This window comes from Atractosteus spatula, chromosome 2, assembly GCF_055471065.1.
Source record: "Atractosteus spatula isolate fAtrSpa1 chromosome 2, fAtrSpa1.hap1, whole genome shotgun sequence".
NCBI classification, from domain to species: domain Eukaryota; kingdom Metazoa; phylum Chordata; class Actinopteri; order Semionotiformes; family Lepisosteidae; genus Atractosteus; species Atractosteus spatula.
Genome location: NC_142707.1, coordinates 54,814,648 through 54,827,193, shown reverse-complemented (window position 1 = coordinate 54,827,193; position 12,546 = coordinate 54,814,648). Strand labels below are relative to the sequence as shown.

At 35.1% G+C, this 12,546-nt stretch overlaps 1 protein-coding gene across 1 annotated transcript in view; it reads right to left on the bottom strand.

Moving 5' to 3' along the window:
- klhl29 (kelch-like family member 29) overlaps positions 1 to 12,546 on the bottom strand; it is a 232,166-nt gene that overhangs the window by 66,511 nt on the left and 153,109 nt on the right. The window lies entirely within an intron of this gene.

The following is a 12,546-nucleotide window of genomic DNA, read 5'->3' as shown; positions in this document are numbered from 1 at the left end:
AGAAATTCAGAGCAGTCTAACACTAACTGGTTTGTTAGGTTTCCATTAACAACCTGTTCCAGTTGCTGTTAAAGTGCATTTTTATGTTTGTATTACCCGTTTTGCTCACCTTAACATATTTTCAAAAATGTTACGAATAGGGGCCGGCATAATGGCATAGTGGTTTTGAGCTGCTGCCCATTGTATTCCGGGGTTTGATCCTGGTCCAGGGCAGCTTTTGTGTGGGGTGTGCATGTTCTCCCCAGGGGGAGGAGTGTATTTATGATATTTGTGCTCCAGCTCTGTATTGATCTAATTATTGAAAATGGATGCATAAATAATAAAATAAATAAAAATAATAGGGCAGTGGTGTGAAGTAGTGGTTAGGGCTCTGGACTCCAGACTGGAAGACTATGGGTTTGAATTCTGGGTAGGATGCTGTTATTGTAGTCCTGAGCAAACTATTTCACAAAGACAGAACTTCTGTGTATATCAGTCCCAAGGTGATCATCATAAAAGAACAAAAAATATCTCTTGGTGGAAAAAATGCAAGAAAGTTTAATCTATTGACAAAACACAAGCAAATGCAACTACAATCATCCCAAGTCTGATCTGCACATCTGCGTAATATAGGATATTTTTTAGGTATCAGCCTAACAAGTCTTGCTAACAAAACTTAAACTCCTGCTTAGAGATCCAAGACACCCAATTGCTGAACCTGTTAAACCAAAAAAAGAGGTATCACAAATGTGCATCACATCTGTATCATACTTTACAACCTGCAACACTGATGGTTTTAATGTTTGTCTGTCTCAGATTTTTAGTTTCTAAAATCTTCAAATGTGTACATTGGTTTGATTTGGTCAGAACTTCAATGCAAGACAGACAACTGTAGAGTAACTTACCATCTTAAAACATGCAAGCATGACATAAGCTTTATTCGAACACAGAAATACTCAGCTTGCAGATTTCCCAGTGATGGTTTGAATAGGACACATTCAGTAGAAAAAAAAGAAAACTAAGATACTAAATTCCCCTTCTACCTTCTGTGACATTTTTTTCTTTATTTTCTGAATAATAATAATAAACTTTATTTTATATAGTGCCTTTAAATGTGGCCTCTCAAAGTGCTTAATGTCTTCTTTGCCACACACTATCGTATTTGTTACCGGTGATTCAGTAATATTACCTCAATATCTGGCAAGATGAAGCAATCAACTCAGGCTGTACTTCAAATTAAAAACAAAGAGAGCAGGAACAGATTAATGGAAACAAAGTAAAACTACTACCAGCACCCAAAATGAGTCTAGATATTTATCTTGCAGCTAATTGTTCAAATAAAAACTGAAATAGGCTTCTCACATTAGACTGGGAGGATGCTGCAAACACATGGTGCAAAACAATCTAAAGGAAATTTGGAAAGCCTTTAGAGAAAAATAAAATTGGTATTTATCCCAAAACTATACAGTGAGCCTCTATCATGGACTGCCAGTGCCTTCTCTATTTTTTAGCTGTTGGTCAGCACAGCAACTAAATTATACACAAAAGACAGAAACCCCATTAAAATGAACATGATGCAAACAGTTCCTTTAAAGGATGCAGGCCAAAGGAGTCGTAGAAAAGTTGCAAAGCATTTGTTTCTGAGCCTAATTAAAATAAAATTGACAGGACGCTGTGTAATAAAATTCTTTAGTCAACAGAGCTATAGACATTTGGAGGTGGTTCTAGCCAAGAAACGGTGCCCAAAGAATTAAACAATGATAACCCGACAATGCTACACTTTATTTTACAGAAAGTTAGCAAGCACAGACCCCATTAAATTTATTCAAGACCTTTCTTAAATTCAATCCCTCAGGCTGTAACAGAGCTGCGAGTTCCCAGTAAAAGCAAAATAAACTAGCACTTTGTCCTTCATGTAGTAAGTGGTTAATTATAGTACAGAGCAGCATACAGTATATCAAACTGACCACAATTTGTGAAGGAACACTATGCCAACTATCTTCTTGGCATAAAACCATTAAGGCTTCAGAAACAGAAAAGTTGTGTGACACTGCTTAAAACTATTTAAGAACAGACTTTTCTGAACAAATAAAAAAAATACACCAAAACAGATATAAAAATAACTCAGGTTAATGACTCATGTTAGAGACAGGCTGAATATAATATCCCTATTATACCAGCTATTTTCCCAGTAGCCTTGAACCTATCAAGTGCATTAAGTGAAAAAAATGTTAATTTAGTATGGAATGTTAGCTCTCACCTCAATGAACTACTTTAATCTAATGCTTTAAGTAGTTTGAGATGATTATTTCAAGACCCCTTATTGAGAAGGTTTGATGGAAGTCATTGTATTTTGTGAATTTCCAAAATTTCATCCAGATGAGGAGGTGTTAAAGATATTAAAATAATTCATTTGCAGAATTAAAATATTACACTGTTCATAAATAATCATATAAAAAGAATGTGCCTCTCTCATTTATTAATAATCTCAATGAAATAGTGACAAAAACAAAATATGATAGAAATATGTTAAGATTGTATAGCGTCAGGCTGAACAAATTCTAAAAGTGTCATACAGGAACCTTAATAGCATTGTACAGAGCATCTGAATTATATTTGACATACAGTACATAAGTCATAAACAGTCAAATTAAGTCTAGAAAACTGTGCCACATTTATACATTCTCCAATAGTTAGGATTTTGTAAATCTTCCTCTGGCAGGGATTACACTGACAGCCTCCTGTAGCGTGCTATGAGGATCTAACACAGATTGTTGACACTATGACTTCAAGCCACAGTTGTTTGATCGGATTGTGGTCTGATGAATAAGATGACCAGTTGAGAATGTTTATTGTGTAGGTAGTTAACCATTTTGTTATCAATTGGAATGTACAGTTCTGTTCACTGTCATGCTGGAATGTCTATTTTCAGACTTGAGCTTTCTATCTTGAGCTTCCTAGCCAAGGAAACAAGGTGCTCAAAATATTTTGGCTTGTGTTTTCTTTATATTCCTTCCTTCAATTGAGACACAGTACCATAACCTACAACTGTGAGTGTGACTGCAGCATCTAAAAGTGCTTTGGATAAAAATGACTGCTATAAGACCTATTTTCATCAAAAAGACTGGAGAGCAATTATAACATTCTACAATTTTGCTGTAATAGCAGCTTTATTATGAGGACAAGATGTTGAGAAAAGGGATTTTTATGTACCTCATAAAACACGGGTTTAGCCCTTCCACGCAGATCTTAAAACAACCCTGAATTTCTAACAGGAAAGCCCTTCATTCATTTACCCTTGATCTACAGGTTTACAAACTCTTCTTAAGGTGTCCTGCTGATGTAGCAGTTCTTTTCAAGACCCCAATACCGATATAATGTTTAATGTTTTTCAATTTGTTCACTTCCATCCCTATTTTATTATGTGTGCCAAGTCACAGAGTGGACAGGACAGATAACTTCATACTGAAGGGGGTCACAATGAGATTGTACTATAAATCAGTACCACGGGTCTAGCCTGCCTAAGAACACTTAGGATTTATATATCCTGTTTAGTGAAAGGAAATAAAGCTAAAGGAAAAACAAAATGCAAAAAGAGAAAGGAAAAAAAAAACTGAAAGCTACCGTTCTGTCGGGAGAAAATCATACAAAGCTATAAGAGTAGATACTATGAAATTATACTACTAAAATAGTATCTGGTTGCCACATGATTGTCAGCATAGCATTATTATTTAACATATACAGGAGATCCATTCTAAAATAAAGCATGGCGCTGGCATATTACAGGAAAGCTTCATGGAGTTGCTTCCTCACTCCATGGAATATTAACTATAATTCTGCTATGAGGAAATGTAATTTCACACCACCTCTATACTAAGCCCAAACTGGTCACTCCGAAAGAAACAGCAGTTTCTTTTTTATCTTCTCTGCAGTTTATATTACAAAGTGGAAAGATGCCGCTAAACAGAATTAGCATAGTAAATCATTAATATTTCAATCTGTTATTTAGTTGGTTGGCAAATTTGTCCTGCCTCTACATCTAGAGCCATTAGTGTAACACTGCTCCCGGTTTTAATTACACAAAATCCCATTAGATCACCAACATCACCTATTGACTATGTGCCTGGCTGTAGCCCATATTTTTACAGTTGGCTTCATTGATAATGCTTTACTGCTTATTTTATGCCTGGTGAGCTATATTGTGTGTCACAATTTTACTCTCTGCTATTCATTCAGTTTGATAAGAAAATGACCGTTTTCACAATACAAAGTAATTCTAAATTGTTTGCTTTGCAAACAGAATTTCAGTAGAGTCATATGTTTTAAATTCACATCAAACAATGTTAAACTGTACAATACACTAGTAAGACCTTGTTTAGAATAATTTATAGAGAGAGACATTACAGTCTCCCATCTCAAGAGTGTCAATATTTCCATTGTCCCATCCCTTCCTCCAATGATATTTAAAACATACCCCATCCCATGATAAACTGAACACATCTCTATGGTGGTACCATTAGTCACCTTCAGATGTTGAAAACGTGCAAAACGCAAATACATGGTGCAAATGCATTCTAAGCCTGTTTTGACAAGTGTTCCTTTGCAGTATCATCTCAAAATAAATTTTATTTACAACCCTCATTCAGTTCTGAAACCTTAGATTTAATTAACTGAATACTTATTTTAAAACAGAGATTGCCTCACTATAAAGATGCACTGCTCTCAAGTTTTAAATAATGAGATCATTTAAGAATGATCATCACAACCCCTGACTTAAAGAAAGAAGAAAACTAAAAATTAAAAAGGGTGTTCCAGAAGTGTGCAGAAAATACTAGCTAAAATGACAGTGCTCATTCCCATTATGGTAGTTATTAAACAGTATCTAGAAGCACATAAACCTTACTGACTGCATCTTGGACATTTTATTTGGTGCATTATCAGTTCATACAGGTAACTCCCAACCACAGACCCTATATGAGCTCCAGTTTACACTAGAATAGAAGTGAGGATATCTATCTTAGCACCAAGCATTTGATAAGCAGCACACTTAGACTGTGTCAGAAAGTCATTTATGCTAGAGGTCATTAAACGAGATATTCATCTTACTCCTACAACTGTCAGTCTTGAATTTGATATATTTTACAAGGTATGAGATGGTTGTAGTTTTGGGGGGTAACTAATCCACCAAAGAATGAATTAATTACATGTGAAAAGAGAACAAAACTACTACACAATTGTCCTAAATATAGCTATTATTTGAAAGTCCCAAGTAAATGTTGAAGAGGACATGTAAACTGCACACATATTAAGAAATAAAAGCAATCTCTAACCTTATCATGTTTCTTTTTTAAATGACACTAAGTGATCCATCTGATTAAAGTTTGTACTGTAATGCTTTAGAAAATGAATTTTAAAGACTTGCAATTAAGGCATCTGGTACCTGACAAGATAAATGATGTATTGCTAAAGATATTTAGGTTTAAGAATATGTAATGTCTGTGTAAAGAAATCTTTTAGTGAGGCAAGTTTAAAATCCATTAAGAAGCCAGTATGGTTATTGTGCTTTTAAAAGCACACAAAGAAAACCACTTCATTGATCCTTGTCATCTGAACATCTGATACAGCTGTGAAGACAAATAAACAATCTAGAATTCAATAGTCTTAGCAGTCAATCTGATCTTCTCTTCTCAAAAATTATTATTGCTTTATTGCACCAGGTAATATAATTGAGGACAATTGAGAGGAAATTCTCTTTTACAATGACAACCTACAGACTCAATTACACAACAGGGAACTGGAGCAATATCAGCGAAGTACAGTACCTTGCTCGAGAGTACAACAGCAGCAACCCATTCAGGATTTGAATCCATAACCCTTGGGTCTGGAGTGCATAGCCTTAATCGCCACTTCACTCTGCTGCATCACTCACATGCTGTAATTAACGAGGTAAAGGAGACTTGGACACTGAATCAAACCAGCTCACAATGGTGTGGAAAATGCTGTTCTGCTCAACTCCGATATGATAATCCAGTTCAGCAGAAGACTATCGGTCTACCTCTGTTATCTTGAAAAGCAAATAATTAATGGAAGCAGCAGTGTTTTGTACACCACAGGCCGAAGAATAAATGATAAATCTTAATGAGATATCGGACTTCATATTAAAAATGGTAAAAAAAAAAGTGTGTAAGCATATAAGGTTTTTAATACTCTATATGCTAACAAATGAATCAGTCACTATCTGCATGTAGCATTTGCAGCCCATTTACACTCTGTATCCTATTCTGTGCTTCTTCTCAGAAAACGTGGCTTGTAGTGAGCACTATTGAGGGCATTCTAAATAGAAAAATTCCTCATTTATTCATGTCAAATTCAATTTTGTAAAAATACATTCTCAAAACATTTTGTGCAAAAACCTTGCTTCCACTTTATTTGTGTATCCTATTACACCACGGAAGGCCAAATACAGTTTATCATTAAACAACCAAGGTCTATGTACTTCGATCGACCAGAGATCAGTGCAGTGTGCAAGAAAATATACTGTATCTCCAGGTAGCTGACCATGGAGGTTAATAAAAACTACAAAAAGCCCCTTTCCCCCTTTTTGTGTGCTGCTTAAGTAAAATTAATCTACCCTTGTAACCACAACCTCGGGTGATTAATTACACATAGATTGGCCATTCTTGTGATAAAATTGCACACAAATAAGCCTTTATTATTAAAAACCCAAGGTTAATCCTGATTTAGAGTTTGAGTGGTAATCTCTCCCACAACTCCAAAGCAATTTTAATTAATTTGCTCATATCTTCAGAGTGCCCATTTCACAGATGCTGATCAAGCTGGCATCAGAGGCTTGGAAATCTCATTCTCTGCAGGAAAACATATACAGTTTTTAATAGCATTCACATTTCTCTGTCACACAGTGGAATTTGTCATTAATAAAAGTTGATTTTTTTCCTGCCTGTCTTATTTTGAACTGCCTTATGGATCAAAAAAATGTGCCACACTCTGGGTTTTACAGACTAATACCATCTCTTATTGTGATAAGTACAGTACATGGATCAGTATTCGAAAAAATTATATGCTCTACTGCAATGCAAACAAATAAAAAACATCACTTTGTGGCCAACATTTGCAGTATGCATTGCAATAGCCTGCTTTCACGTTGTTTGTATGAGATCAGCAATCCCAAAATAATATGGAAAAAATGGAAATTAAGGTCTTGGTACATGATGACTGTTTTTCAGGGAATCACGTGTACAGGCAGATTTTTTGGGGGGGCTTGTTGAAAGCAGTGGGAAATGTTATATATAGTATATAGCAAAATGTGTCAACTTTATATAAAGGAATGTTACGTTAAAACTGAACAAGCACCAGTCAGACTTCGTTCAGGATGTTGTGTGCAGTTTTTGGGACCACATTATAAAAAAAGATATTGTTGCTCCGGAATCAGTTCAGAGAAGAGCAATCAGATACATCTGTTCTTAATCGAATGTCCTACAATAACAGCCTGAATGATTTAAGTCCTAACAAGCACTGACAGTCAACCCAATATAGGTCTTCAGAATTATCAGTAAAATACAAACAGTGAATACAAGTGGAAACTATGTGGAACTGGACGTCTTTACACAAAGGGTTGTGGGAGTATGGAACAACCTAACCAAATATTTGTTAAAGCCAATACTATGGATGGATCAATTAGTTATTAAATACCAAAAAGGATAAATGGACTGAATGGTCCCCTGATAACATTTCTCTTCTTCTTAAGATGGTATAATAAAAGCAGGAAAGAAGAGGATTTTAGGAGGAGAAGAAAGCTCTGAGGACATGTGCAGACACTGTGTTTGTCTGCCTGTAGCAGGCCTGCAGCAGGTCTGTACACAGGGAGCACCCACGTATAGCCCCTGGCTTCTGCACAGCCCTGAAACAGTCAAGTACAGCAAACTGCAAGTGTGGAGGCCTATAGACGGTAAGCTTGGAAAGAGCTGATTCTCCAACAAGTGCTCATTGTTCATTTGTTTCAGTGGTTGCATTCAAATTCATGTTGTGCATAACTCAAAGAACACCTGATTTCAAGGGAAAACAAATGAGGATCTTTAATCCATCTACTTGTGTGAAGTTCACCAAGGAGACTCGTGACTTGCTCATACATTTTTCGTGTCATTTCTGATGATAACATACCTACTATATGTCCAGAAAATGCGAGTATACTTGAAGGTGGTGAGGGAAAACTTCACAAATCTGACCTTTCTTTGAGATTAGTTTCAAATTTGTAAATACTGTGTCCATATTCTTTACAATATTAATATATTATTGAAGAACTCTGAAAGTGCGATTAATTCAAAAGCATAATTTAAAATGGTAACATCAGAAACAACCTATTTAAGTCTCAAATCTTTAAAATATTAAATCCATTTATCAACTGTTGTGACCAGAATTTGGTCTTTAAAGCCTTTCAAGGCTTAAGGCTTCATTTTTGACACTGAGATGTTAAGGTCTGTTTATTAAGGTAATCATTGTTAAATTGTAGTTATACGGGCCAATATATAGTATACCTAATTTTCAGGCAGACCCAAAATCACTGAGTGAAATATGGTATTTAATCTGAAACTAAAATTATGAGCACAGGGAATTACTTAGTGCATTGCTGAGCAAAACCTATGAGTAAAAACAGCAGGAAAAAACTGTAAATCACACTAGGAAATAGAAGGAAGAGTGTGGCTGCAAAAAATAACTTAACAGTCCACATCCTGTATATATACTGTATGTATAAAACAGACATAAATAATATGTCTTTATCAATAAAATGTTTAGTGTTTATGTTGCAACACATAAAAAGACACTGACTCCAATTTATTCTAAAGCAACTAAAGTAGCAATGTCACAGTGAAGCCTGAGGCAATCTTGAATGCACTGTTTTGTTTCAAATCCTAATGTGATGCTCCACCTCTCTATTGAGCCTGGTTTGCAATTAAAGGCCTTTCTTAATATCTGACAATATTTCCTGCTATATTGTACATACACATAGGGGTTATTCCCATGCATATATAGTCACTAATAAAGGTGTATTATCATCCAAGAAATATTTTTATTCTCCCTTAATCCAGTGAGTCATGGCAGCCGAAAAGCATATAATTCAATACTACAGTGTTTTGAGTAAAACACTCAATACTGCATTTTATTTGAACTAAATAAGGTTGACAGATTTAATGGTTTTATTTGGTTTGGGTGTTTTTTCACTATCCTCATTTCTATCGCAATAAATTGTATATAGTTTTTCCAGATAACAAAGGTCCACAAACACGCTAATGGGATATCATAGCATTGTGTTTTATATCTCCACACCAGGGGAAAACATCTTGTGTGATTCAAAATACACACAAGTATACATATTGTATACTTACTGTTTATCAAAACGGGAAATACCTTAGTTGCCTTCAAATATCCAGTAAGCTCACCTTATATTTAATAGGATACATGTAGATAACACTTATACAAAATCTGGTTAATAACTTTCAGCCCTACTTCATGGGCATTAGTAACTCATCCCGAGTTCATGAAAAAGCTTGTATTGGCACAAGGATAATTAAAGGAAATAAAGGTTAATTTTATTCCTTTTTTTCTGTCTGAGGTAATAAGAACTACCTATTAACACAGGATTAAGGTGGTATTGTTAGGCTATTCCTATTTGATGGGATTATTATGATTTAATCATTATCTGGAAATATAACCTCTTCCAAATTGTTATGTCTGTGAGCATCTTAATTCCTAGAGATTTCCTTTAATCTCTTGGCAATTGGTGATTTGGGGAGACAGCTATGTGACTTTGTAGGAAAAAAAGTAGGTTAAGGCTACTTAAAAAGATTTTTCTCTACTGATCTCAATTATAAGGTCTCTGTTGGAAACTGGCAGTATTGCTGGTTCTGCACTCTTCCCTCAGGGACATTAGTATTTTGGGTGATGTGACATAACATGCAATTTAGAGGAGGAACAGGGCAAAAAAAGTAATTGCACATTTTTTTTTGCCTCTAGCTTGGCAATGCTTTTGATGGACTTAAAATTAAACGCAAGAAATCAACAACAAACAAATCTTCACATTTTTAAGGTTCCTTTACTTCATTTGGCTTTCAGAAAATGGTTAAGTGTGATACAACCATTGGATTTAAAGAACACATTGCATAGCTGCAATGTACCTGGATGTATACAGATGCCAAGCGCCAAGACCAGTATAGAGTTAGCCATGCTTTGCACAACTGACAAAATACAAGGGAGGTTAAGGTCTGTTTTACACAACCCATTGTAGAGCGAAAAGAGTGGAAATGATATTAATCCAATTACTAGTACACAAGTTATAAGGTAGTTGTTTACAAATCTTCATTTTACAGTCTAATTGTTTACAAATCTTCATTTTACAGTCTAACTTAATCATGTGACCTTTTCCTGAAAGTGTCTGAAGCACTGCAGATAGAAAAAGCCAGAACCCAGATGCTGATCTTATTGATTACTTACAGAAGTCATTGTTAGTTCCCTTTGAAATTATTATGAAATTATTATGAGATCATTTAAGCAATTATAGTTTGTCATGTAGAGCTTGATGTTATAAAAGGAGGGAAGAAGTAAAAAGAGATATATGACAATGCTTTATAGCATTTTACAAGTCTAACCTGTGGACAAATACACTTAAAGAAGTCCTCTGTGGCTCTTCTGTTGCACTTGCCTTTGTGCAACTCTTTGTGTCTTTAAGAGTGCACTGGAGTTGTCTTTAGCAACATTTTAAACTTTTTTGTGTAGGAGGTAGGTGTAGGAGTCACACTAGATTTAAAACTGCAGAACTGTATGTGCTTTGGAGAGGAGAGCAAGTATACACATGTCCTGGAATTTGTTAATGGAACAGAGTCATTAGTAGGTACTGGCACAAGTTCAAATAATTTCTTACTGAAAGTATTATGACAAACACTGAAGTCATCAGTATAAGCCTATGAGGAAGAGTTTCCTATAGGAAAGGAACATTTCAAACTTGTGAGTGTGAATTCTTTCACCAAATCACCTCTAATGCAACATAAAAACTGCAGTCAGAAAAACAGATTCAGTACAGAACATATTTGTTACAGACAAATAAACCTCATCTACAGCACATGGCCTCAGTTTCAAATCACACCCCTCACTCCTCCCAATTAGGTGAAAACCAACAATGAAAATGTCATATGTAATCCATGACTTGGTAGATCTGTTATTTTCCTCTGTTATTGTATCTGTTATCTGTTATTGTACTGGTTTGCATGTCTAACTACAAATGAATCAAATTTAAATATGGCTTATGAAGATGACTGCTCCTATGAGAGCATTCCCTTTCGAAAGAAAGCACTGTAGATCATCTTAAAGGAAGTGTGTGAAATTAAGACAGACACCCTAAGCTTTATGTGAGCATGTGCAGGAAAGCCGAATGTAATCAGAAGACTTGCCAGTAGCATTCTGATGGAAGGCTTGCCATTTTCATAAGGCACAGACTAAAGACTAAAACATTTGAAATTGTGGTTTGAAAACCTGATGCTGGTTAAAAGGGGCAGGATTAAAAAACCTTCTGGTATATTGATTTTAAGAGCTTTTATATTGTGCACATCCCAAACTAACAGACTGAGACATTTGCAATTGGTCAGCGTTTAGTAATAAAAGTCTAGTGCTTAGTGTTAACCTAATCTACCTCATGTGCAAATCCGAGGTTTAAATGCGGTGTTACCATAAAAAACGTTTTGCTATAAATGTAGGGTAAATTCTATTTTGGCCAAGACAAAACAGGATAGATGAGTTAGGAATTAAAATTTTATGACTTTTCACACTGAAAGTATAAAGTTATAAATAATATTTATATATAGACTAGAATTTGAGATAGCAGATCTTCTACTGACATTAACATAGCTGCTCCTCCTACAGTTGTTCCAAAACTCCTTACATAGCAACTTAAGACACTAACTAAATATTTGATTATCTGCATTCCAAAAATACAACTGCTGTCTCATTTAATCTGCTACTTTTCTGTTCTACAGACATTTGGCTCTTACAGGAATAATCAACATTTAACTTGTAATTTTGTCTTCATAATTCACATATATATCCTGTAAATTCTAAACTAAATATTACAAGCACATGATGAACACAGAATGTTCTGGCATGTTTTTTGCTAAGGTGTTTAGAAAATGTATTTTCTCAAGTGCTTTGTCAAACTCTGGTATACTGAGACTGCCTTTTGACTTCACGAAGTTACAGCTATATTGCTATAAAACTGTATTTTAAAAAATATAAATCTTTGTCATAAAGACTGAAGCCAAGCTTTATTAAACATGATAGCTGAAAAGGGAATACATCTGTTGTAAACCTAATATCCTGCTGTCAAAAGAAGATTATCTTCTGCATCCACAGCATTCTGTACGGCTTGCTTTGACTTGCAACCAGTTGGGATGTTAAAGTCTTATCTTTGCAATATGGCAGACAAGATATAAGTTTAAGAGACACATGATCAAATCTGGGCTGAATCACCGCATCCTCCAGGGAGGGTTTTACACAAATTGCACA